Below are 25,600 nucleotides of genomic sequence, written 5' to 3'. Positions count from 1 at the left end.
ATGGCATCCCGGACCCACTGCAACCCACCTTTTTGCTGAAACGGAAGTCTGGTTCAGGGTAAGAAAAAGCTGAGCTGCACGTACCGAAAGCAGCAGAGCCCAGCGGCGGAGAGGGTGTGGCCAGGGCTGTCTGATTTGCATAGTGACCAGTGGCATCTTGGGAATGTACAGGCTTTGGAGCCTAACGGGTGCTGCAGGGGTCTGCCTGGCCGGAGAAATGCCTGTCTGGCGCTCCCCTCAGGACACACGTGTCTTCCGTTCGAGCATGGAGGGTGAGGGACATGGGTCACCCTCATATACAGGGGTGTGGGCATGGGCAGGATGGGGCGTGGGGGACCCGTCAGGGCATTGCCCGTTTGGAAGCCCGTTCGGAAGGCAAGAGGAGGCGGAGGCGGAGGCGGGAATCTCTGCTCAATTTTTTCCCGAGGCCTGGGGACAAGCCTTTGCACATTTGATCCTGCCGGGCCTGCATCAGCAGATCCTGCTCCGATGGCAAGGGAGAGCCTGCAGGTGTAAATCAAAGAAAGGGGAGAAATCCGCAAGAGGCGGGTTAACAAATTCCAGTGGCAGGCCCATGTTCCCCAGGAAGCAAGTACTTCCTCCTGCTCCCTTCAGTGGGAAAAGACATAGGAGGTGTATTTCTCTAAGCAGGGGCTCTGCGTAGGTGGCACTGCATTGCTTTGGGAAGCATCCATGCTAAGTGCAGAGTAGCAGCAGACCCCACAGCTGAGACGTGAATTGGGACTGTTAAGGAAGGGCACTGGGAGGGTGAGGAGGGCAGAGGAAAATGCTTTAAAAAAGCATCTGCAAGTTCCTACACACCCGCTGAAAACCCATACCAGGGATGGGGCTCGAACCCATGCGGACAACTGTCCATTGGATCTTAAGTCCAACGCCTTAACCACTCGGCCACCCTGGTGAGACCCTAGGCCCTGCCTTACTCAGCTCCCTTTTCATGCTGGCTGCTCCAGCGCAGGCTGTCCAGCAAGAGGTGATTGCAGAGTAAAAAGGCTTTTGCAGGAGGATAAAGGTAATTGCTTACGACAAACACACTGTGTGACACCTAACTTTTCCCCACTCGTACTTTATGGGCAATCTATACAGTGGAGTTAGCTTAGTCACAATAAGGAAGTGAGCAAGGCAGGCTCACAAGAGCATCTCCTCCCTGGTGGTCTAGTGGCTAGGATTCGGCGCTTTCACCGCCGCGGCCCGGGTTCGATTCCCGGTCAGGGAAGATCCCTCTAAGACGTAGACGTGCGTAATTTGTCCACGCAGCTCAGCTTTTTTTAATCGAAGGTCCTTAAAAAGGCACCCCGACCTATAGACGAAAGCAGAGGAAAGGGGCTGGGTCCCCTGTGTCCCAGGTTGCTTTGCTCCCATTGCCCTCAGCCACCTTCATGCGCACGCAGTCCCCCACCCAGTCAGGTGCTCTATGTGGGCGTAAAGTGCAGTACCAGCTCATCATAAAGGTAAATTGCTGGAAAACCCGGCTGCGATGTATACATCTACTTTGGAGCACTCTTCTCCCTTGCACTCTTGAATCGGTCATTCGCAATGTATTCTTCCAGCAAGCTGAATAACGAGGTAGGTGTGAGAAGGTGTACCAGCTGTCTTTGAGCTATCAGCGGCCACTAGGTGTCCCTCTTGTGATTTCCCGGGGATCCCGATTGTACAGGAATTCGTCGGTTCAGTGGCACGGGGGAGGGGATGGCCTGTGCTTGGAAGTGACAAACAGTCTGGTGGAATCATGAGTGTTTTTTCAAGTTCTGATTCATATTCGCTGTAGAATAAAATATGCTTTCAGCCCCCATGAGCTTTGTCACTAGGAGAGCAGTGTAGGAACTTTTGCTGTATGGCTGTGGGTTCCCTGGTGGTCTAGTGGTTAGGATTCGGCGCTCTCACCGCCGCGGCCCGGGTTCGATTCCCGGTCAGGAAACAGTCCTTCTTCTGCCCTTGAATGCTTTTCCTTCCCGCAGGTCAGGGCTTCTCAAAATGAATTTGCTTTTCTGACAAACAGTTTGCCTAGCATCCCGCAATCTGGCTCCTAATTTGATTTTCGCAAGGTTCCCTTTGAGTTGCTTTCCTCGGCGGGAGGAAAATCTCTTGTGCAAGGCTCTTGAGGAAGTGAGATTCTGTATTCCGAGGTGCGCTTCTTTTCGTAGGCTTCTGACCACATGGTGTGCGGCAGGAAGTCATCTTTGACAGGGCCGCAGGCTTTGTCTCCAAATGGCATCCCGGACCCACTGCAACCCACCTTTTTGCTGAAACGGAAGTCTGGTTCAGGGTAAGAAAAAGCTGAGCTGCACGTACCGAAAGCAGCAGAGCCCAGCGGCGGAGAGGGTGTGGCCAGGGCTGTCTGATTTGCATAGTGACCAGTGGCATCTTGGGAATGTACAGGCTTTGGAGCCTAACGGGTGCTGCAGGGGTCTGCCTGGCCGGAGAAATGCCTGTCTGGCGCTCCCCTCAGGACACACGTGTCTTCCGTTCGAGCATGGAGGGTGAGGGACATGGGTCACCCTCATATACAGGGGTGTGGGCATGGGCAGGATGGGGCGTGGGGGACCCGTCAGGGCATTGCCCGTTTGGAAGCCCGTTCGGAAGGCAAGAGGAGGCGGAGGCGGAGGCGGGAATCTCTGCTCAATTTTTTCCCGAGGCCTGGGGACAAGCCTTTGCACATTTGATCCAGCCGGGCCTGCATCAGCAGATCCTGCTCCGATGGCAAGGGAGAGCCTGCAGGTGTAAATCAAAGAAAGGGGAGAAATCCGCAAGAGGCGGGTTAACAAATTCCAGTGGCAGGCCCATGTTCCCCAGGAAGCAAGTACTTCCTCCTGCTCCCTTCAGTGGGAAAAGACATAGGAGGTGTATTTCCCTAAGCAGGGGCTCTGCGTAGGTGGCACTGCATTGCTTTGGGAAGCATCCATGCTAAGTGCAGAGTAGCAGCAGACCCCACAGCTGAGACGTGAATTGGGACTGTTAAGGAAGGGCACTGGGAGGGTGAGGAGGGCAGAGGAAAATGCTTTAAAAAAGCATCTGCAAGTTCCTACACACCCGCTGAAAACCCATACCAGGGATGGGGCTCGAACCCATGCGGACAACTGACCATTGGATCTTAAGTCCAACGCCTTAACCACTCGGCCACCCTGGTGAGACCCTAGGCCCTGCCTTACTCAGCTCCCTTTTCATGCTGGCTGCTCCAGCGCAGGCTGTCCAGCAAGAGGTGATTGCAGAGTAAAAAGGCTTTTGCAGGAGGATAAAGGTAATTGCTTATGACAAACACACTGTGTGACACCTAACTTTTCCCCACTCGTACTTTATGGGCAATCTATACAGTGGAGTTAGCTTAGTCACAATAAGGAAGTGAGCAAGGCAGGCTCACAAGAGCATCTCCTCCCTGGTGGTCTAGTGGCTAGGATTCGGCGCTTTCACCGCCGCGGCCCGGGTTCGATTCCCGATCAGGGAAGATCCCTCTAAGACGTAGACGTGCGTAATTTGTCCACGCAGCTCAGCTTTTTTTAATCGAAGGTCCTTAAAAAGGCACCCCGACCTATAGACGAAAGCAGAGGAAAGGGGCTGGGTCCCCTGTGTCCCAGGTTGCTTTGCTCCCATTGCCCTCAGCCACCTTCATGCACACGCAGTCCCCCACCCAGTCAGGTGCTCTATGTGGGCGTAAAGTGCAGTACCAGCTCATCAGAAAGGTAAATTGCTGGAAAACCCGGCTGCGATGTATACATCTACTTTGGAGCACTCTTCTCCCTTGCACTCTTGAATCGGTCATTCGCAATGTATTCTTCCAGCAAGCTGAATAACGAGGTATGTGTGAGAAGGTGTACCAGCTGTCTTTGAGCTATCAGCGGCCACTAGGTGTCCCTCTTGTGATTTCCCGGGGATCCCGATTGTACAGGAATTCGTCGGTTCAGTGGCATGGGGGAGGGGATGGCCTGTGCTTGGAAGTGACAAACAGTCTGGTGGAATCATGAGTGTTTTTTCAAGTTCTGATTCATATTCGCTGTAGAATAAAATATGCTTTCAGCCCCCATGAGCTTTGTCACTAGGAGAGCAGTGTAGGAACTTTTGCTGTATGGCTGTGGGTTCCCTGGTGGTCTAGTGGTTAGGATTCGGCGCTCTCACCGCCGCGGCCCGGGTTCGATTCCCGGTCAGGAAACAGTCCTTCTTCTGCCCTTGAATGCTTTTCCTTCCCGCAGGTCAGGGCTTCTCAAAATGAATTTGCTTTTCTGACAAACAGTTTGCCTAGCATCCCGCAATCTGGCTCCTAATTTGATTTTCGCAAGGTTCCCTTTGAGTTGCTTTCCTCGGCGGGAGGAAAATCTCTTGTGCAAGGCTCTTGAGGAAGTGAGATTCTGTATTCCGAGGTGCGCTTCTTTTCGTAGGCTTCTGACCACATGGTGTGCGGCAGGAAGTCATCTTTGACAGGGCCGCAGGCTTTGTCTCCAAATGGCATCCCGGACCCACTGCAACCCACCTTTTTGCTGAAACGGAAGTCTGGTTCAGGGTAAGAAAAAGCTGAGCTGCACGTACCGAAAGCAGCAGAGCCCAGCGGCGGAGAGGGTGTGGCCAGGGCTGTCTGATTTGCATAGTGACCAGTGGCATCTTGGGAATGTACAGGCTTTGGAGCCTAACGGGTGCTGCAGGGGTCTGCCTGGCCAGAGAAATGCCTGTCTGGCGCTCCCCTCAGGACACACGTGTCTTCCGTTCGAGCATGGAGGGTGAGGGACATGGGTCACCCTCATATACAGGGGTGTGGGCATGGGCAGGATGGGGCGTGGGGGACCCGTCAGGGCATTGCCCGTTTGGAAGCCCGTTCGGAAGGCAAGAGGAGGCGGAGGCGGAGGCGGGAATCTCTGCTCAATTTTTTCCCGAGGCCTGGGGACAAGCCTTTGCACATTTGATCCAGCCGGGCCTGCATCAGCAGATCCTGCTCCGATGGCAAGGGAGAGCCTGCAGGTGTAAATCAAAGAAAGGGGAGAAATCCGCAAGAGGCGGGTTAACAAATTCCAGTGGCAGGCCCATGTTCCCCAGGAAGCAAGTACTTCCTCCTGCTCCCTTCAGTGGGAAAAGACATAGGAGGTGTATTTCCCTAAGCAGGGGCTCTGCGTAGGTGGCACTGCATTGCTTTGGGAAGCATCCATGCTAAGTGCAGAGTAGCAGCAGACCCCACAGCTGAGACGTGAATTGGGACTGTTAAGGAAGGGCACTGGGAGGGTGAGGAGGGCAGAGGAAAATGCTTTAAAAAAGCATCTGCAAGTTCCTACACACCCGCTGAAAACCCATACCAGGGATGGGGCTCGAACCCATGCGGACAACTGTCCATTGGATCTTAAGTCCAACGCCTTAACCACTCGGCCACCCTGGTGAGACCCTAGGCCCTGCCTTACTCAGCTCCCTTTTCATGCTGGCTGCTCCAGCGCAGGCTGTCCAGCAAGAGGTGATTGCAGAGTAAAAAGGCTTTTGCAGGAGGATAAAGGTAATTGCTTATGACAAACACACTGTGTGACACCTAACTTTTCCCCACTCGTACTTTATGGGCAATCTATACAGTGGAGTTAGCTTAGTCACAATAAGGAAGTGAGCAAGGCAGGCTCACAAGAGCATCTCCTCCCTGGTGGTCTAGTGGCTAGGATTCGGCGCTTTCACCGCCGCGGCCCGGGTTCGATTCCCGGTCAGGGAAGATCCCTCTAAGACGTAGACGTGCGTAATTTGTCCACGCAGCTCAGCTTTTTTTAATCGAAGGTCCTTAAAAAGGCACCCCGACCTATAGACGAAAGCAGAGGAAAGGGGCTGGGTCCCCTGTGTCCCAGGTTGCTTTGCTCCCATTGCCCTCAGCCACCTTCATGCACACGCAGTCCCCCACCCAGTCAGGTGCTCTATGTGGGCGTAAAGTGCAGTACCAGCTCATCAGAAAGGTAAATTGCTGGAAAACCCGGCTGCGATGTATACATCTACTTTGGAGCACTCTTCTCCCTTGCACTCTTGAATCAGTCATTCGCAATGTATTCTTCCAGCAAGCTGAATAACGAGGTATGTGTGAGAAGGTGTACCAGCTGTCTTTGAGCTATCAGCGGCCACTAGGTGTCCCTCTTGTGATTTCCCGGGGATCCCGATTGTACAGGAATTCGTCGGTTCAGTGGCATGGGGGAGGGGATGGCCTGTGCTTGGAAGTGACAAACAGTCTGGTGGAATCATGAGTGTTTTTTCAAGTTCTGATTCATATTCGCTGTAGAATAAAATATGCTTTCGGCCCCCATGAGCTTTGTCACTAGGAGAGCAGTGTAGGAACTTTTGCTGTATGGCTGTGGGTTCCCTGGTGGTCTAGTGGTTAGGATTCGGCGCTCTCACCGCCGCGGCCCGGGTTCGATTCCCGGTCAGGAAACAGTCCTTCTTCTGCCCTTGAATGCTTTTCCTTCCCGCAGGTCAGGGCTTCTCAAAATGAATTTGCTTTTCTGACAAACAGTTTGCCTAGCATCCCGCAATCTGGCTCCTAATTTGATTTTCGCAAGGTTCCCTTTGAGTTGCTTTCCTCGGCGGGAGGAAAATCTCTTGTGCAAGGCTCTTGAGGAAGTGAGATTCTGTATTCCGAGGTGCGCTTCTTTTCGTAGGCTTCTGACCACATGGTGTGCGGCAGGAAGTCATCTTTGACAGGGCCGCAGGCTTTGTCTCCAAATGGCATCCCGGACCCACTGCAACCCACCTTTTTGCTGAAACGGAAGTCTGGTTCAGGGTAAGAAAAAGCTGAGCTGCACGTACCGAAAGCAGCAGAGCCCAGCGGCGGAGAGGGTGTGGCCAGGGCTGTCTGATTTGCATAGTGACCAGTGGCATCTTGGGAATGTACAGGCTTTGGAGCCTAACGGGTGCTGCAGGGGTCTGCCTGGCCGGAGAAATGCCTGTCTGGCGCTCCCCTCAGGACACACGTGTCTTCCGTTCGAGCATGGAGGGTGAGGGACATGGGTCACCCTCATATACAGGGGTGTGGGCATGGGCAGGATGGGGCGTGGGGGACCCGTCAGGGCATTGCCCGTTTGGAAGCCCGTTCGGAAGGCAAGAGGAGGCGGAGGCGGAGGCGGGAATCTCTGCTCAATTTTTTCCCGAGGCCTGGGGACAAGCCTTTGCACATTTGATCCAGCCGGGCCTGCATCAGCAGATCCTGCTCCGATGGCAAGGGAGAGCCTGCAGGTGTAAATCAAAGAAAGGGGAGAAATCCGCAAGAGGCGGGTTAACAAATTCCAGTGGCAGGCCCATGTTCCCCAGGAAGCAAGTACTTCCTCCTGCTCCCTTCAGTGGGAAAAGACATAGGAGGTGTATTTCCCTAAGCAGGGGCTCTGCGTAGGTGGCACTGCATTGCTTTGGGAAGCATCCATGCTAAGTGCAGAGTAGCAGCAGACCCCACAGCTGAGACGTGAATTGGGACTGTTAAGGAAGGGCACTGGGAGGGTGAGGAGGGCAGAGGAAAATGCTTTAAAAAAGCATCTGCAAGTTCCTACACACCCGCTGAAAACCCATACCAGGGATGGGGCTCGAACCCATGCGGACAACTGTCCATTGGATCTTAAGTCCAACGCCTTAACCACTCGGCCACCCTGGTGAGACCCTAGGCCCTGCCTTACTCAGCTCCCTTTTCATGCTGGCTGCTCCAGCGCAGGCTGTCCAGCAAGAGGTGATTGCAGAGTAAAAAGGCTTTTGCAGGAGGATAAAGGTAATTGCTTATGACAAACACACTGTGTGACACCTAACTTTTCCCCACTCGTACTTTATGGGCAATCTATACAGTGGAGTTAGCTTAGTCACAATAAGGAAGTGAGCAAGGCAGGCTCACAAGAGCATCTCCTCCCTGGTGGTCTAGTGGCTAGGATTCGGCGCTTTCACCGCCGCGGCCCGGGTTCGATTCCCGGTCAGGGAAGATCCCTCTAAGACGTAGACGTGCGTAATTTGTCCACGCAGCTCAGCTTTTTTTAATCGAAGGTCCTTAAAAAGGCACCCCGACCTATAGACGAAAGCAGAGGAAAGGGGCTGGGTCCCCTGTGTCCCAGGTTGCTTTGCTCCCATTGCCCTCAGCCACCTTCATGCACACGCAGTCCCCCACCCAGTCAGGTGCTCTATGTGGGCGTAAAGTGCAGTACCAGCTCATCAGAAAGGTAAATTGCTGGAAAACCCGGCTGCGATGTATACATCTACTTTGGAGCACTCTTCTCCCTTGCACTCTTGAATCAGTCATTCGCAATGTATTCTTCCAGCAAGCTGAATAACGAGGTATGTGTGAGAAGGTGTACCAGCTGTCTTTGAGCTATCAGCGGCCACTAGGTGTCCCTCTTGTGATTTCCCGGGGATCCCGATTGTACAGGAATTCGTCGGTTCAGTGGCATGGGGGAGGGGATGGCCTGTGCTTGGAAGTGACAAACAGTCTGGTGGAATCATGAGTGTTTTTTCAAGTTCTGATTCATATTCGCTGTAGAATAAAATATGCTTTCGGCCCCCATGAGCTTTGTCACTAGGAGAGCAGTGTAGGAACTTTTGCTGTATGGCTGTGGGTTCCCTGGTGGTCTAGTGGTTAGGATTCGGCGCTCTCACCGCCGCGGCCCGGGTTCGATTCCCGGTCAGGAAACAGTCCTTCTTCTGCCCTTGAATGCTTTTCCTTCCCGCAGGTCAGGGCTTCTCAAAATGAATTTGCTTTTCTGACAAACAGTTTGCCTAGCATCCCGCAATCTGGCTCCTAATTTGATTTTCGCAAGGTTCCCTTTGAGTTGCTTTCCTCGGCGGGAGGAAAATCTCTTGTGCAAGGCTCTTGAGGAAGTGAGATTCTGTATTCCGAGGTGCGCTTCTTTTCGTAGGCTTCTGACCACATGGTGTGCGGCAGGAAGTCATCTTTGACAGGGCCGCAGGCTTTGTCTCCAAATGGCATCCCGGACCCACTGCAACCCACCTTTTTGCTGAAACGGAAGTCTGGTTCAGGGTAAGAAAAAGCTGAGCTGCACGTACCGAAAGCAGCAGAGCCCAGCGGCGGAGAGGGTGTGGCCAGGGCTGTCTGATTTGCATAGTGACCAGTGGCATCTTGGGAATGTACAGGCTTTGGAGCCTAACGGGTGCTGCAGGGGTCTGCCTGGCCGGAGAAATGCCTGTCTGGCGCTCCCCTCAGGACACACGTGTCTTCCGTTCGAGCATGGAGGGTGAGGGACATGGGTCACCCTCATATACAGGGGTGTGGGCATGGGCAGGATGGGGCGTGGGGGACCCGTCAGGGCATTGCCCGTTTGGAAGCCCGTTCGGAAGGCAAGAGGAGGCGGAGGCGGAGGCGGGAATCTCTGCTCAATTTTTTCCCGAGGCCTGGGGACAAGCCTTTGCACATTTGATCCTGCCGGGCCTGCATCAGCAGATCCTGCTCCGATGGCAAGGGAGAGCCTGCAGGTGTAAATCAAAGAAAGGGGAGAAATCCGCAAGAGGCGGGTTAACAAATTCCAGTGGCAGGCCCATGTTCCCCAGGAAGCAAGTACTTCCTCCTGCTCCCTTCAGTGGGAAAAGACATAGGAGGTGTATTTCTCTAAGCAGGGGCTCTGCGTAGGTGGCACTGCATTGCTTTGGGAAGCATCCATGCTAAGTGCAGAGTAGCAGCAGACCCCACAGCTGAGACGTGAATTGGGACTGTTAAGGAAGGGCACTGGGAGGGTGAGGAGGGCAGAGGAAAATGCTTTAAAAAAGCATCTGCAAGTTCCTACACACCCGCTGAAAACCCATACCAGGGATGGGGCTCGAACCCATGCGGACAACTGTCCATTGGATCTTAAGTCCAACGCCTTAACCACTCGGCCACCCTGGTGAGACCCTAGGCCCTGCCTTACTCAGCTCCCTTTTCATGCTGGCTGCTCCAGCGCAGGCTGTCCAGCAAGAGGTGATTGCAGAGTAAAAAGGCTTTTGCAGGAGGATAAAGGTAATTGCTTACGACAAACACACTGTGTGACACCTAACTTTTCCCCACTCGTACTTTATGGGCAATCTATACAGTGGAGTTAGCTTAGTCACAATAAGGAAGTGAGCAAGGCAGGCTCACAAGAGCATCTCCTCCCTGGTGGTCTAGTGGCTAGGATTCGGCGCTTTCACCGCCGCGGCCCGGGTTCGATTCCCGGTCAGGGAAGATCCCTCTAAGACGTAGACGTGCGTAATTTGTCCACGCAGCTCAGCTTTTTTTAATCGAAGGTCCTTAAAAAGGCACCCCGACCTATAGACGAAAGCAGAGGAAAGGGGCTGGGTCCCCTGTGTCCCAGGTTGCTTTGCTCCCATTGCCCTCAGCCACCTTCATGCGCACGCAGTCCCCCACCCAGTCAGGTGCTCTATGTGGGCGTAAAGTGCAGTACCAGCTCATCATAAAGGTAAATTGCTGGAAAACCCGGCTGCGATGTATACATCTACTTTGGAGCACTCTTCTCCCTTGCACTCTTGAATCGGTCATTCGCAATGTATTCTTCCAGCAAGCTGAATAACGAGGTAGGTGTGAGAAGGTGTACCAGCTGTCTTTGAGCTATCAGCGGCCACTAGGTGTCCCTCTTGTGATTTCCCGGGGATCCCGATTGTACAGGAATTCGTCGGTTCAGTGGCACGGGGGAGGGGATGGCCTGTGCTTGGAAGTGACAAACAGTCTGGTGGAATCATGAGTGTTTTTTCAAGTTCTGATTCATATTCGCTGTAGAATAAAATATGCTTTCAGCCCCCATGAGCTTTGTCACTAGGAGAGCAGTGTAGGAACTTTTGCTGTATGGCTGTGGGTTCCCTGGTGGTCTAGTGGTTAGGATTCGGCGCTCTCACCGCCGCGGCCCGGGTTCGATTCCCGGTCAGGAAACAGTCCTTCTTCTGCCCTTGAATGCTTTTCCTTCCCGCAGGTCAGGGCTTCTCAAAATGAATTTGCTTTTCTGACAAACAGTTTGCCTAGCATCCCGCAATCTGGCTCCTAATTTGATTTTCGCAAGGTTCCCTTTGAGTTGCTTTCCTCGGCGGGAGGAAAATCTCTTGTGCAAGGCTCTTGAGGAAGTGAGATTCTGTATTCCGAGGTGCGCTTCTTTTCGTAGGCTTCTGACCACATGGTGTGCGGCAGGAAGTCATCTTTGACAGGGCCGCAGGCTTTGTCTCCAAATGGCATCCCGGACCCACTGCAACCCACCTTTTTGCTGAAACGGAAGTCTGGTTCAGGGTAAGAAAAAGCTGAGCTGCACGTACCGAAAGCAGCAGAGCCCAGCGGCGGAGAGGGTGTGGCCAGGGCTGTCTGATTTGCATAGTGACCAGTGGCATCTTGGGAATGTACAGGCTTTGGAGCCTAACGGGTGCTGCAGGGGTCTGCCTGGCCGGAGAAATGCCTGTCTGGCGCTCCCCTCAGGACACACGTGTCTTCCGTTCGAGCATGGAGGGTGAGGGACATGGGTCACCCTCATATACAGGGGTGTGGGCATGGGCAGGATGGGGCGTGGGGGACCCGTCAGGGCATTGCCCGTTTGGAAGCCCGTTCGGAAGGCAAGAGGAGGCGGAGGCGGAGGCGGGAATCTCTGCTCAATTTTTTCCCGAGGCCTGGGGACAAGCCTTTGCACATTTGATCCAGCCGGGCCTGCATCAGCAGATCCTGCTCCGATGGCAAGGGAGAGCCTGCAGGTGTAAATCAAAGAAAGGGGAGAAATCCGCAAGAGGCGGGTTAACAAATTCCAGTGGCAGGCCCATGTTCCCCAGGAAGCAAGTACTTCCTCCTGCTCCCTTCAGTGGGAAAAGACATAGGAGGTGTATTTCCCTAAGCAGGGGCTCTGCGTAGGTGGCACTGCATTGCTTTGGGAAGCATCCATGCTAAGTGCAGAGTAGCAGCAGACCCCACAGCTGAGACGTGAATTGGGACTGTTAAGGAAGGGCACTGGGAGGGTGAGGAGGGCAGAGGAAAATGCTTTAAAAAAGCATCTGCAAGTTCCTACACACCCGCTGAAAACCCATACCAGGGATGGGGCTCGAACCCATGCGGACAACTGACCATTGGATCTTAAGTCCAACGCCTTAACCACTCGGCCACCCTGGTGAGACCCTAGGCCCTGCCTTACTCAGCTCCCTTTTCATGCTGGCTGCTCCAGCGCAGGCTGTCCAGCAAGAGGTGATTGCAGAGTAAAAAGGCTTTTGCAGGAGGATAAAGGTAATTGCTTATGACAAACACACTGTGTGACACCTAACTTTTCCCCACTCGTACTTTATGGGCAATCTATACAGTGGAGTTAGCTTAGTCACAATAAGGAAGTGAGCAAGGCAGGCTCACAAGAGCATCTCCTCCCTGGTGGTCTAGTGGCTAGGATTCGGCGCTTTCACCGCCGCGGCCCGGGTTCGATTCCCGATCAGGGAAGATCCCTCTAAGACGTAGACGTGCGTAATTTGTCCACGCAGCTCAGCTTTTTTTAATCGAAGGTCCTTAAAAAGGCACCCCGACCTATAGACGAAAGCAGAGGAAAGGGGCTGGGTCCCCTGTGTCCCAGGTTGCTTTGCTCCCATTGCCCTCAGCCACCTTCATGCACACGCAGTCCCCCACCCAGTCAGGTGCTCTATGTGGGCGTAAAGTGCAGTACCAGCTCATCAGAAAGGTAAATTGCTGGAAAACCCGGCTGCGATGTATACATCTACTTTGGAGCACTCTTCTCCCTTGCACTCTTGAATCGGTCATTCGCAATGTATTCTTCCAGCAAGCTGAATAACGAGGTATGTGTGAGAAGGTGTACCAGCTGTCTTTGAGCTATCAGCGGCCACTAGGTGTCCCTCTTGTGATTTCCCGGGGATCCCGATTGTACAGGAATTCGTCGGTTCAGTGGCATGGGGGAGGGGATGGCCTGTGCTTGGAAGTGACAAACAGTCTGGTGGAATCATGAGTGTTTTTTCAAGTTCTGATTCATATTCGCTGTAGAATAAAATATGCTTTCAGCCCCCATGAGCTTTGTCACTAGGAGAGCAGTGTAGGAACTTTTGCTGTATGGCTGTGGGTTCCCTGGTGGTCTAGTGGTTAGGATTCGGCGCTCTCACCGCCGCGGCCCGGGTTCGATTCCCGGTCAGGAAACAGTCCTTCTTCTGCCCTTGAATGCTTTTCCTTCCCGCAGGTCAGGGCTTCTCAAAATGAATTTGCTTTTCTGACAAACAGTTTGCCTAGCATCCCGCAATCTGGCTCCTAATTTGATTTTCGCAAGGTTCCCTTTGAGTTGCTTTCCTCGGCGGGAGGAAAATCTCTTGTGCAAGGCTCTTGAGGAAGTGAGATTCTGTATTCCGAGGTGCGCTTCTTTTCGTAGGCTTCTGACCACATGGTGTGCGGCAGGAAGTCATCTTTGACAGGGCCGCAGGCTTTGTCTCCAAATGGCATCCCGGACCCACTGCAACCCACCTTTTTGCTGAAACGGAAGTCTGGTTCAGGGTAAGAAAAAGCTGAGCTGCACGTACCGAAAGCAGCAGAGCCCAGCGGCGGAGAGGGTGTGGCCAGGGCTGTCTGATTTGCATAGTGACCAGTGGCATCTTGGGAATGTACAGGCTTTGGAGCCTAACGGGTGCTGCAGGGGTCTGCCTGGCCAGAGAAATGCCTGTCTGGCGCTCCCCTCAGGACACACGTGTCTTCCGTTCGAGCATGGAGGGTGAGGGACATGGGTCACCCTCATATACAGGGGTGTGGGCATGGGCAGGATGGGGCGTGGGGGACCCGTCAGGGCATTGCCCGTTTGGAAGCCCGTTCGGAAGGCAAGAGGAGGCGGAGGCGGAGGCGGGAATCTCTGCTCAATTTTTTCCCGAGGCCTGGGGACAAGCCTTTGCACATTTGATCCAGCCGGGCCTGCATCAGCAGATCCTGCTCCGATGGCAAGGGAGAGCCTGCAGGTGTAAATCAAAGAAAGGGGAGAAATCCGCAAGAGGCGGGTTAACAAATTCCAGTGGCAGGCCCATGTTCCCCAGGAAGCAAGTACTTCCTCCTGCTCCCTTCAGTGGGAAAAGACATAGGAGGTGTATTTCCCTAAGCAGGGGCTCTGCGTAGGTGGCACTGCATTGCTTTGGGAAGCATCCATGCTAAGTGCAGAGTAGCAGCAGACCCCACAGCTGAGACGTGAATTGGGACTGTTAAGGAAGGGCACTGGGAGGGTGAGGAGGGCAGAGGAAAATGCTTTAAAAAAGCATCTGCAAGTTCCTACACACCCGCTGAAAACCCATACCAGGGATGGGGCTCGAACCCATGCGGACAACTGTCCATTGGATCTTAAGTCCAACGCCTTAACCACTCGGCCACCCTGGTGAGACCCTAGGCCCTGCCTTACTCAGCTCCCTTTTCATGCTGGCTGCTCCAGCGCAGGCTGTCCAGCAAGAGGTGATTGCAGAGTAAAAAGGCTTTTGCAGGAGGATAAAGGTAATTGCTTATGACAAACACACTGTGTGACACCTAACTTTTCCCCACTCGTACTTTATGGGCAATCTATACAGTGGAGTTAGCTTAGTCACAATAAGGAAGTGAGCAAGGCAGGCTCACAAGAGCATCTCCTCCCTGGTGGTCTAGTGGCTAGGATTCGGCGCTTTCACCGCCGCGGCCCGGGTTCGATTCCCGGTCAGGGAAGATCCCTCTAAGACGTAGACGTGCGTAATTTGTCCACGCAGCTCAGCTTTTTTTAATCGAAGGTCCTTAAAAAGGCACCCCGACCTATAGACGAAAGCAGAGGAAAGGGGCTGGGTCCCCTGTGTCCCAGGTTGCTTTGCTCCCATTGCCCTCAGCCACCTTCATGCACACGCAGTCCCCCACCCAGTCAGGTGCTCTATGTGGGCGTAAAGTGCAGTACCAGCTCATCAGAAAGGTAAATTGCTGGAAAACCCGGCTGCGATGTATACATCTACTTTGGAGCACTCTTCTCCCTTGCACTCTTGAATCAGTCATTCGCAATGTATTCTTCCAGCAAGCTGAATAACGAGGTATGTGTGAGAAGGTGTACCAGCTGTCTTTGAGCTATCAGCGGCCACTAGGTGTCCCTCTTGTGATTTCCCGGGGATCCCGATTGTACAGGAATTCGTCGGTTCAGTGGCATGGGGGAGGGGATGGCCTGTGCTTGGAAGTGACAAACAGTCTGGTGGAATCATGAGTGTTTTTTCAAGTTCTGATTCATATTCGCTGTAGAATAAAATATGCTTTCGGCCCCCATGAGCTTTGTCACTAGGAGAGCAGTGTAGGAACTTTTGCTGTATGGCTGTGGGTTCCCTGGTGGTCTAGTGGTTAGGATTCGGCGCTCTCACCGCCGCGGCCCGGGTTCGATTCCCGGTCAGGAAACAGTCCTTCTTCTGCCCTTGAATGCTTTTCCTTCCCGCAGGTCAGGGCTTCTCAAAATGAATTTGCTTTTCTGACAAACAGTTTGCCTAGCATCCCGCAATCTGGCTCCTAATTTGATTTTCGCAAGGTTCCCTTTGAGTTGCTTTCCTCGGCGGGAGGAAAATCTCTTGTGCAAGGCTCTTGAGGAAGTGAGATTCTGTATTCCGAGGTGCGCTTCTTTTCGTAGGCTTCTGACCACATGGTGTGCGGCAGGAAGTCATCTTTGACAGGGCCGCAGGCTTTGTCTCCAAATGGCATCCCGGACCCACTGCAACCCACCTTTTTGCTGAAACGGAAGTCTGGTTCAGGGTAAGAAAAAGCTGAGCTGCACGTACCGAAAGCAGCAGAGCCCAGCGGCGGAGAGGGTGTGGCCAGGGCTGTCTGATTTGCATAGTGACCAGTGGCATCTTGGGAATGTACAGGCTTTGGAGCCTAACGGGTGCTGCAGGGGTCTGCCTGGCCGGAGAAATGCCTGTCTGGCGCTCCCCTCAGGACACACGTGTCTTCCGTTCGAGCATGGAGGGTGAGGGACATGGGTCACCCTCATATACAGGGGTGTGGGCATGGGCAGGATGGGGCGTGGGGGACCCGTCAGGGCATTGCCCGTTTGGAAGCCCGTTCGGAAGGCAAGAGGAGGCGGAGGCGGAGGCGGGAATCTCTGCTCAATTTTTTCCCGAGGCCTGGGGACAAGCCTTTGCACATTTGATCCTGCCGGGCCTGCATCAGCAGATCCTGCTCCGATGGCAAGGGAGAGCCTGCAGGTGTAAATCAAAGAAAGGGGAGAAATCCGCAAGAGGCGGGTTAACAAATTCCAGTGGCAGGCCCATGTTCCCCAGGAAGCAAGTACTTCCTCCTGCTCCCTTCAGTGGGAAAAGACATAGGAGGTGTATTTCTCTAAGCAGGGGCTCTGCGTAGGTGGCACTGCATTGCTTTGGGAAGCATCCATGCTAAGTGCAGAGTAGCAGCAGACCCCACAGCTGAGACGTGAATTGGGACTGTTAAGGAAGGGCACTGGGAGGGTGAGGAGGGCAGAGGAAAATGCTTTAAAAAAGCATCTGCAAGTTCCTACACACCCGCTGAAAACCCATACCAGGGATGGGGCTCGAACCCATGCGGACAACTGTCCATTGGATCTTAAGTCCAACGCCTTAACCACTCGGCCACCCTGGTGAGACCCTAGGCCCTGCCTTACTCAGCTCCCTTTTCATGCTGGCTGCTCCAGCGCAGGCTGTCCAGCAAGAGGTGATTGCAGAGTAAAAAGGCTTTTGCAGGAGGATAAAGGTAATTGCTTACGACAAACACACTGTGTGACACCTAACTTTTCCCCACTCGTACTTTATGGGCAATCTATACAGTGGAGTTAGCTTAGTCACAATAAGGAAGTGAGCAAGGCAGGCTCACAAGAGCATCTCCTCCCTGGTGGTCTAGTGGCTAGGATTCGGCGCTTTCACCGCTGCGGCCCGGGTTCGATTCCCGGTCAGGGAAGATCCCTCTAAGACGTAGACGTGCGTAATTTGTCCACGCAGCTCAGCTTTTTTTAATCGAAGGTCCTTAAAAAGGCACCCCGACCTATAGACGAAAGCAGAGGAAAGGGGCTGGGTCCCCTGTGTCCCAGGTTGCTTTGCTCCCATTGCCCTCAGCCACCTTCATGCGCACGCAGTCCCCCACCCAGTCAGGTGCTCTATGTGGGCGTAAAGTGCAGTACCAGCTCATCATAAAGGTAAATTGCTGGAAAACCCGGCTGCGATGTATACATCTACTTTGGAGCACTCTTCTCCCTTGCACTCTTGAATCGGTCATTCGCAATGTATTCTTCCAGCAAGCTCAATAACGAGGTAGGTGTGAGAAGGTGTACCAGCTGTCTTTGAGCTATCAGCGGCCACTAGGTGTCCCTCTTGTGATTTCCCGGGGATCCCGATTGTACAGGAATTCGTCGGTTCAGTGGCACGGGGGAGGGGATGGCCTGTGCTTGGAAGTGACAAACAGTCTGGTGGAATCATGAGTGTTTTTTCAAGTTCTGATTCATATTCGCTGTAGAATAAAATATGCTTTCAGCCCCCATGAGCTTTGTCACTAGGAGAGCAGTGTAGGAACTTTTGCTGTATGGCTGTGGGTTCCCTGGTGGTCTAGTGGTTAGGATTCGGCGCTCTCACCGCCGCGGCCCGGGTTCGATTCCCGGTCAGGAAACAGTCCTTCTTCTGCCCTTGAATGCTTTTCCTTCCCGCAGGTCAGGGCTTCTCAAAATGAATTTGCTTTTCTGACAAACAGTTTGCCTAGCATCCCGCAATCTGGCTCCTAATTTGATTTTCGCAAGGTTCCCTTTGAGTTGCTTTCCTCGGCGGGAGGAAAATCTCTTGTGCAAGGCTCTTGAGGAAGTGAGATTCTGTATTCCGAGGTGCGCTTCTTTTCGTAGGCTTCTGACCACATGGTGTGCGGCAGGAAGTCATCTTTGACAGGGCCGCAGGCTTTGTCTCCAAATGGCATCCCGGACCCACTGCAACCCACCTTTTTGCTGAAACGGAAGTCTGGTTCAGGGTAAGAAAAAGCTGAGCTGCACGTACCGAAAGCAGCAGAGCCCAGCGGCGGAGAGGGTGTGGCCAGGGCTGTCTGATTTGCATAGTGACCAGTGGCATCTTGGGAATGTACAGGCTTTGGAGCCTAACGGGTGCTGCAGGGGTCTGCCTGGCCGGAGAAATGCCTGTCTGGCGCTCCCCTCAGGACACACGTGTCTTCCGTTCGAGCATGGAGGGTGAGGGACATGGGTCACCCTCATATACAGGGGTGTGGGCATGGGCAGGATGGGGCGTGGGGGACCCGTCAGGGCATTGCCCGTTTGGAAGCCCGTTCGGAAGGCAAGAGGAGGCGGAGGCGGAGGCGGGAATCTCTGCTCAATTTTTTCCCGAGGCCTGGGGACAAGCCTTTGCACATTTGATCCAGCCGGGCCTGCATCAGCAGATCCTGCTCCGATGGCAAGGGAGAGCCTGCAGGTGTAAATCAAAGAAAGGGGAGAAATCCGCAAGAGGCGGGTTAACAAATTCCAGTGGCAGGCCCATGTTCCCCAGGAAGCAAGTACTTCCTCCTGCTCCCTTCAGTGGGAAAAGACATAGGAGGTGTATTTCCCTAAGCAGGGGCTCTGCGTAGGTGGCACTGCATTGCTTTGGGAAGCATCCATGCTAAGTGCAGAGTAGCAGCAGACCCCACAGCTGAGACGTGAATTGGGACTGTTAAGGAAGGGCACTGGGAGGGTGAGGAGGGCAGAGGAAAATGCTTTAAAAAAGCATCTGCAAGTTCCTACACACCCGCTGAAAACCCATACCAGGGATGGGGCTCGAACCCATGCGGACAACTGTCCATTGGATCTTAAGTCCAACGCCTTAACCACTCGGCCACCCTGGTGAGACCCTAGGCCCTGCCTTACTCAGCTCCCTTTTCATGCTGGCTGCTCCAGCGCAGGCTGTCCAGCAAGAGGTGATTGCAGAGTAAAAAGGCTTTTGCAGGAGGATAAAGGTAATTGCTTATGACAAACACACTGTGTGACACCTAACTTTTCCCCACTCGTACTTTATGGGCAATCTATACAGTGGAGTTAGCTTAGTCACAATAAGGAAGTGAGCAAGGCAGGCTCACAAGAGCATCTCCTCCCTGGTGGTCTAGTGGCTAGGATTCGGCGCTTTCACCGCCGCGGCCCGGGTTCGATTCCCGATCAGGGAAGATCCCTCTAAGACGTAGACGTGCGTAATTTGTCCACGCAGCTCAGCTTTTTTTAATCGAAGGTCCTTAAAAAGGCACCCCGACCTATAGACGAAAGCAGAGGAAAGGGGCTGGGTCCCCTGTGTCCCAGGTTGCTTTGCTCCCATTGCCCTCAGCCACCTTCATGCACACGCAGTCCCCCACCCAGTCAGGTGCTCTATGTGGGCGTAAAGTGCAGTACCAGCTCATCAGAAAGGTAAATTGCTGGAAAACCCGGCTGCGATGTATACATCTACTTTGGAGCACTCTTCTCCCTTGCACTCTTGAATCGGTCATTCGCAATGTATTCTTCCAGCAAGCTGAATAACGAGGTATGTGTGAGAAGGTGTACCAGCTGTCTTTGAGCTATCAGCGGCCACTAGGTGTCCCTCTTGTGATTTCCCGGGGATCCCGATTGTACAGGAATTCGTCGGTTCAGTGGCATGGGGGAGGGGATGGCCTGTGCTTGGAAGTGACAAACAGTCTGGTGGAATCATGAGTGTTTTTTCAAGTTCTGATTCATATTCGCTGTAGAATAAAATATGCTTTCAGCCCCCATGAGCTTTGTCACTAGGAGAGCAGTGTAGGAACTTTTGCTGTATGGCTGTGGGTTCCCTGGTGGTCTAGTGGTTAGGATTCGGCGCTCTCACCGCCGCGGCCCGGGTTCGATTCCCGGTCAGGAAACAGTCCTTCTTCTGCCCTTGAATGCTTTTCCTTCCCGCAGGTCAGGGCTTCTCAAAATGAATTTGCTTTTCTGACAAACAGTTTGCCTAGCATCCCGCAATCTGGCTCCTAATTTGATTTTCGCAAGGTTCCCTTTGAGTTGCTTTCCTCGGCGGGAGGAAAATCTCTTGTGCAAGGCTCTTGAGGAAGTGAGATTCTGTATTCCGAGGTGCGCTTCTTTTCGTAGGCTTCTGACCACATGGTGTGCGGCAGGAAGTCATCTTTGACAGGGCCGCAGGCTTTGTCTCCAAATGGCATCCCGGACCCACTGCAACCCACCTTTTTGCTGAAACGGAAGTCTGGTTCAGGGTAAGAAAAAGCTGAGCTGCACGTACCGAAAGCAGCAGAGCCCAGCGGCGGAGAGGGTGTGGCCAGGGCTGTCTGATTTGCATAGTGACCAGTGGCATCTTGGGAATGTACAGGCTTTGGAGCCTAACGGGTGCTGCAGGGGTCTGCCTGGCCAGAGAAATGCCTGTCTGGCGCTCCCCTCAGGACACACGTGTCTTCCGTTCGAGCATGGAGGGTGAGGGACATGGGTCACCCTCATATACAGGGGTGTGGGCATGGGCAGGATGGGGCGTGGGGGACCCGTCAGGGCATTGCCCGTTTGGAAGCCCGTTCGGAAGGCAAGAGGAGGCGGAGGCGGAGGCGGAGGCGGGAATCTCTGCTCAATTTTTTCCCGAGGCCTGGGGACAAGCCTTTGCACATTTGATCCTGCCGGGCCTGCATCAGCAGATCCTGCTCCGATGGCAAGGGAGAGCCTGCAGGTGTAAATCAAAGAAAGGGGAGAAATCCGCAAGAGGCGGGTTAACAAATTCCAGTGGCAGGCCCATGTTCCCCAGGAAGCAAGTACTTCCTCCTGCTCCCTTCAGTGGGAAAAGACATAGGAGGTGTATTTCTCTAAGCAGGGGCTCTGCGTAGGTGGCACTGCATTGCTTTGGGAAGCATCCATGCTAAGTGCAGAGTAGCAGCAGACCCCACAGCTGAGACGTGAATTGGGACTGTTAAGGAAGGGCACTGGGAGGGTGAGGAGGGCAGAGGAAAATGCTTTAAAAAAGCATCTGCAAGTTCCTACACACCCGCTGAAAACCCATACCAGGGATGGGGCTCGAACCCATGCGGACAACTGTCCATTGGATCTTAAGTCCAACGCCTTAACCACTCGGCCACCCTGGTGAGACCCTAGGCCCTGCCTTACTCAGCTCCCTTTTCATGCTGGCTGCTCCAGCGCAGGCTGTCCAGCAAGAGGTGATTGCAGAGTAAAAAGGCTTTTGCAGGAGGATAAAGGTAATTGCTTATGACAAACACACTGTGTGACACCTAACTTTTCCCCACTCGTACTTTATGGGCAATCTATACAGTGGAGTTAGCTTAGTCACAATAAGGAAGTGAGCAAGGCAGGCTCACAAGAGCATCTCCTCCCTGGTGGTCTAGTGGCTAGGATTCGGCGCTTTCACCGCCGCGGCCCGGGTTCGATTCCCGGTCAGGGAAGATCCCTCTAAGACGTAGACGTGCGTAATTTGTCCACGCAGCTCAGCTTTTTTTAATCGAAGGTCCTTAAAAAGGCACCCCGACCTATAGACGAAAGCAGAGGAAAGGGGCTGGGTCCCCTGTGTCCCAGGTTGCTTTGCTCCCATTGCCCTCAGCCACCTTCATGCACACGCAGTCCCCCACCCAGTCAGGTGCTCTATGTGGGCGTAAAGTGCAGTACCAGCTCATCAGAAAGGTAAATTGCTGGAAAACCCGGCTGCGATGTATACATCTACTTTGGAGCACTCTTCTCCCTTGCACTCTTGAATCGGTCATTCGCAATGTATTCTTCCAGCAAGCTGAATAACGAGGTATGTGTGAGAAGGTGTACCAGCTGTCTTTGAGCTATCAGCGGCCACTAGGTGTCCCTCTTGTGATTTCCCGGGGATCCCGATTGTACAGGAATTCGTCGGTTCAGTGGCATGGGGGAGGGGATGGCCTGTGCTTGGAAGTGACAAACAGTCTGGTGGAATCATGAGTGTTTTTTCAAGTTCTGATTCATATTCGCTGTAGAATAAAATATGCTTTCAGCCCCCATGAGCTTTGTCACTAGGAGAGCAGTGTAGGAACTTTTGCTGTATGGCTGTGGGTTCCCTGGTGGTCTAGTGGTTAGGATTCGGCGCTCTCACCGCCGCGGCCCGGGTTCGATTCCCGGTCAGGAAACAGTCCTTCTTCTGCCCTTGAATGCTTTTCCTTCCCGCAGGTCAGGGCTTCTCAAAATGAATTTGCTTTTCTGACAAACAGTTTGCCTAGCATCCCGCAATCTGGCTCCTAATTTGATTTTCGCAAGGTTCCCTTTGAGTTGCTTTCCTCGGCGGGAGGAAAATCTCTTGTGCAAGGCTCTTGAGGAAGTGAGATTCTGTATTCCGAGGTGCGCTTCTTTTCGTAGGCTTCTGACCACATGGTGTGCGGCAGGAAGTCATCTTTGACAGGGCCGCAGGCTTTGTCTCCAAATGGCATCCCGGACCCACTGCAACCCACCTTTTTGCTGAAACGGAAGTCTGGTTCAGGGTAAGAAAAAGCTGAGCTGCACGTACCGAAAGCAGCAGAGCCCAGCGGCGGAGAGGGTGTGGCCAGGGCTGTCTGATTTGCATAGTGACCAGTGGCATCTTGGGAATGTACAGGCTTTGGAGCCTAACGGGTGCTGCAGGGGTCTGCCTGGCCGGAGAAATGTCTGTCTGGCGCTCCCCTCAGGACACACGTGTCTTCCGTTCGAGCATGGAGGGTGAGGGACATGGGTCACCCTCATATACAGGGGTGTGGGCATGGGCAGGATGGGGCGTGGGGGACCCGTCAGGGCATTGCCCGTTTGGAAGCCCGTTCGGAAGGCAAGAGGAGGCGGAGGCGGAGGCGGAGGCGGGAATCTCTGCTCAATTTTTTCCCGAGGCCTGGGGACAAGCCTTTGCACATTTGATCCTGCCGGGCCTGCATCAGCAGATCCTGCTCCGATGGCAAGGGAGAGCCTGCAGGTGTAAATCAAAGAAAGGGGAGAAATCCGCAAGAGGCGGGTTAACAAATTCCAGTGGCAGGCCCATGTTCCCCAGGAAGCAAGTACTTCCTCCTGCTCCCTTCAGTGGGAAAAGACATAGGAGGTGTATTTCTCTAAGCAGGGGCTCTGCGTAGGTGGCACTGCATTGCTTTGGGAAGCATCCATGCTAAGTGCAGAGTAGCAGCAGACCCCACAGCTGAGACGTGAATTGGGACTGTTAAGGAAGGGCACTGGGAGGGTGAGGAGGGCAGAGGAAAATGCTTTAAAAAAGCATCTGCAAGTTCCTACACACCCGCTGAAAACCCATACCAGGGATGGGGCTCGAACCCATGCGGACAACTGTCCATTGGATCTTAAGTCCAACGCCTTAACCACTCGGCCACCCTGGTGAGACCCTAGGCCCTGCCTTACTCAGCTCCCTTTTCATGCTGGCTGCTCCAGCGCAGGCTGTCCAGCAAGAGGTGATTGCAGAGTAAAAAGGCTTTTGCAGGAGGATAAAGGTAATTGCTTACGACAAACACACTGTGTGACACCTAACTTTTCCCCACTCGTACTTTATGGGCAATCTATACAGTGGAGTTAGCTTAGTCACAATAAGGAAGTGAGCAAGGCAGGCTCACAAGAGCATCTCCTCCCTGGTGGTCTAGTGGCTAGGATTCGGCGCTTTCACCGCCGCGGCCCGGGTTCGATTCCCGGTCAGGGAAGATCCCTCTAAGACGTAGACGTGCGTAATTTGTCCACGCAGCTCAGCTTTTTTTAATCGAAGGTCCTTAAAAAGGCACCCCGACCTATAGACGAAAGCAGAGGAAAGGGGCTGGGTCCCCTGTGTCCCAGGTTGCTTTGCTCCCATTGCCCTCAGCCACCTTCATGCGCACGCAGTCCCCCACCCAGTCAGGTGCTCTATGTGGGCGTAAAGTGCAGTACCAGCTCATCATAAAGGTAAATTGCTGGAAAACCCGGCTGCGATGTATACATCTACTTTGGAGCACTCTTCTCCCTTGCACTCTTGAATCGGTCATTCGCAATGTATTCTTCCAGCAAGCTGAATAACGAGGTAGGTGTGAGAAGGTGTACCAGCTGTCTTTGAGCTATCAGCGGCCACTAGGTGTCCCTCTTGTGATTTCCCGGGGATCCCGATTGTACAGGAATTCGTCGGTTCAGTGGCACGGGGGAGGGGATGGCCTGTGCTTGGAAGTGACAAACAGTCTGGTGGAATCATGAGTGTTTTTTCAAGTTCTGATTCATATTCGCTGTAGAATAAAATATGCTTTCAGCCCCCATGAGCTTTGTCACTAGGAGAGCAGTGTAGGAACTTTTGCTGTATGGCTGTGGGTTCCCTGGTGGTCTAGTGGTTAGGATTCGGCGCTCTCACCGCCGCGGCCCGGGTTCGATTCCCGGTCAGGAAACAGTCCTTCTTCTGCCCTTGAATGCTTTTCCTTCCCGCAGGTCAGGGCTTCTCAAAATGAATTTGCTTTTCTGACAAACAGTTTGCCTAGCATCCCGCAATCTGGCTCCTAATTTGATTTTCGCAAGGTTCCCTTTGAGTTGCTTTCCTCGGCGGGAGGAAAATCTCTTGTGCAAGGCTCTTGAGGAAGTGAGATTCTGTATTCCGAGGTGCGCTTCTTTTCGTAGGCTTCTGACCACATGGTGTGCGGCAGGAAGTCATCTTTGACAGGGCCGCAGGCTTTGTCTCCAAATGGCATCCCGGACCCACTGCAACCCACCTTTTTGCTGAAACGGAAGTCTGGTTCAGGGTAAGAAAAAGCTGAGCTGCACGTACCGAAAGCAGCAGAGCCCAGCGGCGGAGAGGGTGTGGCCAGGGCTGTCTGATTTGCATAGTGACCAGTGGCATCTTGGGAATGTACAGGCTTTGGAGCCTAACGGGTGCTGCAGGGGTCTGCCTGGCCGGAGAAATGCCTGTCTGGCGCTCCCCTCAGGACACACGTGTCTTCCGTTCGAGCATGGAGGGTGAGGGACATGGGTCACCCTCATATACAGGGGTGTGGGCATGGGCAGGATGGGGCGTGGGGGACCCGTCAGGGCATTGCCCGTTTGGAAGCCCGTTCGGAAGGCAAGAGGAGGCGGAGGCGGAGGCGGGAATCTCTGCTCAATTTTTTCCCGAGGCCTGGGGACAAGCCTTTGCACATTTGATCCAGCCGGGCCTGCATCAGCAGATCCTGCTCCGATGGCAAGGGAGAGCCTGCAGGTGTAAATCAAAGAAAGGGGAGAAATCCGCAAGAGGCGGGTTAACAAATTCCAGTGGCAGGCCCATGTTCCCCAGGAAGCAAGTACTTCCTCCTGCTCCCTTCAGTGGGAAAAGACATAGGAGGTGTATTTCCCTAAGCAGGGGCTCTGCGTAGGTGGCACTGCATTGCTTTGGGAAGCATCCATGCTAAGTGCAGAGTAGCAGCAGACCCCACAGCTGAGACGTGAATTGGGACTGTTAAGGAAGGGCACTGGGAGGGTGAGGAGGGCAGAGGAAAATGCTTTAAAAAAGCATCTGCAAGTTCCTACACACCCGCTGAAAACCCATACCAGGGATGGGGCTCGAACCCATGCGGACAACTGTCCATTGGATCTTAAGTCCAACGCCTTAACCACTCGGCCACCCTGGTGAGACCCTAGGCCCTGCCTTACTCAGCTCCCTTTTCATGCTGGCTGCTCCAGCGCAGGCTGTCCAGCAAGAGGTGATTGCAGAGTAAAAAGGCTTTTGCAGGAGGATAAAGGTAATTGCTTATGACAAACACACTGTGTGACACCTAACTTTTCCCCACTCGTACTTTATGGGCAATCTATAC

General features: G+C 53.6%; 17 non-coding genes across 17 annotated transcripts; 7 read left to right on the top strand and 10 right to left on the bottom strand.

Moving 5' to 3' along the window:
• Positions 1-836: 836 nt before the first annotated feature.
• Positions 837-919, bottom strand: TRNAL-UAA (transfer RNA leucine (anticodon UAA)). The gene has a single exon. It is a non-coding gene; the product is annotated as a tRNA-Leu (tRNA).
• A 243-nt stretch (positions 920-1,162) lies between these two features.
• Positions 1,163-1,234, top strand: TRNAE-UUC (transfer RNA glutamic acid (anticodon UUC)). The gene has a single exon. It is a non-coding gene; the product is annotated as a tRNA-Glu (tRNA).
• Positions 1,235-5,288: 4,054 nt separating this feature from the next.
• TRNAL-UAA (transfer RNA leucine (anticodon UAA)) lies at positions 5,289-5,371 on the bottom strand. The gene has a single exon. It is a non-coding gene; the product is annotated as a tRNA-Leu (tRNA).
• Positions 5,372-5,614: 243 nt separating this feature from the next.
• TRNAE-UUC (transfer RNA glutamic acid (anticodon UUC)) lies at positions 5,615-5,686 on the top strand. Its single transcript has one exon. It is a non-coding gene; the product is annotated as a tRNA-Glu (tRNA).
• A 1,828-nt stretch (positions 5,687-7,514) lies between these two features.
• On the bottom strand, positions 7,515-7,597 carry TRNAL-UAA (transfer RNA leucine (anticodon UAA)). The gene has a single exon. It is a non-coding gene; the product is annotated as a tRNA-Leu (tRNA).
• Positions 7,598-7,840: 243 nt separating this feature from the next.
• On the top strand, positions 7,841-7,912 carry TRNAE-UUC (transfer RNA glutamic acid (anticodon UUC)). Its single transcript has one exon. It is a non-coding gene; the product is annotated as a tRNA-Glu (tRNA).
• A 1,828-nt stretch (positions 7,913-9,740) lies between these two features.
• On the bottom strand, positions 9,741-9,823 carry TRNAL-UAA (transfer RNA leucine (anticodon UAA)). Its single transcript has one exon. It is a non-coding gene; the product is annotated as a tRNA-Leu (tRNA).
• A 243-nt stretch (positions 9,824-10,066) lies between these two features.
• TRNAE-UUC (transfer RNA glutamic acid (anticodon UUC)) lies at positions 10,067-10,138 on the top strand. The gene has a single exon. It is a non-coding gene; the product is annotated as a tRNA-Glu (tRNA).
• A 4,054-nt stretch (positions 10,139-14,192) lies between these two features.
• Positions 14,193-14,275, bottom strand: TRNAL-UAA (transfer RNA leucine (anticodon UAA)). The gene has a single exon. It is a non-coding gene; the product is annotated as a tRNA-Leu (tRNA).
• A 243-nt stretch (positions 14,276-14,518) lies between these two features.
• TRNAE-UUC (transfer RNA glutamic acid (anticodon UUC)) lies at positions 14,519-14,590 on the top strand. Its single transcript has one exon. It is a non-coding gene; the product is annotated as a tRNA-Glu (tRNA).
• Positions 14,591-16,418: 1,828 nt separating this feature from the next.
• TRNAL-UAA (transfer RNA leucine (anticodon UAA)) lies at positions 16,419-16,501 on the bottom strand. Its single transcript has one exon. It is a non-coding gene; the product is annotated as a tRNA-Leu (tRNA).
• A 2,143-nt stretch (positions 16,502-18,644) lies between these two features.
• Positions 18,645-18,727, bottom strand: TRNAL-UAA (transfer RNA leucine (anticodon UAA)). The gene has a single exon. It is a non-coding gene; the product is annotated as a tRNA-Leu (tRNA).
• Positions 18,728-20,876: 2,149 nt separating this feature from the next.
• TRNAL-UAA (transfer RNA leucine (anticodon UAA)) lies at positions 20,877-20,959 on the bottom strand. The gene has a single exon. It is a non-coding gene; the product is annotated as a tRNA-Leu (tRNA).
• Positions 20,960-21,202: 243 nt separating this feature from the next.
• Positions 21,203-21,274, top strand: TRNAE-UUC (transfer RNA glutamic acid (anticodon UUC)). Its single transcript has one exon. It is a non-coding gene; the product is annotated as a tRNA-Glu (tRNA).
• A 1,834-nt stretch (positions 21,275-23,108) lies between these two features.
• TRNAL-UAA (transfer RNA leucine (anticodon UAA)) lies at positions 23,109-23,191 on the bottom strand. Its single transcript has one exon. It is a non-coding gene; the product is annotated as a tRNA-Leu (tRNA).
• Positions 23,192-23,434: 243 nt separating this feature from the next.
• TRNAE-UUC (transfer RNA glutamic acid (anticodon UUC)) lies at positions 23,435-23,506 on the top strand. Its single transcript has one exon. It is a non-coding gene; the product is annotated as a tRNA-Glu (tRNA).
• A 1,828-nt stretch (positions 23,507-25,334) lies between these two features.
• Positions 25,335-25,417, bottom strand: TRNAL-UAA (transfer RNA leucine (anticodon UAA)). Its single transcript has one exon. It is a non-coding gene; the product is annotated as a tRNA-Leu (tRNA).
• Positions 25,418-25,600: the final 183 nt, after the last annotated feature.

The sequence above is a fragment of the Triturus cristatus genome, chromosome 5_2, assembly GCF_964204655.1.
Source record: "Triturus cristatus chromosome 5_2, aTriCri1.1, whole genome shotgun sequence".
In the NCBI taxonomy this organism is placed as follows: domain Eukaryota; kingdom Metazoa; phylum Chordata; class Amphibia; order Caudata; family Salamandridae; genus Triturus; species Triturus cristatus.
The sequence above is the reverse complement of the archived record's forward strand: the minus strand, read 5'-3'. Positions and strand labels throughout refer to the sequence as shown.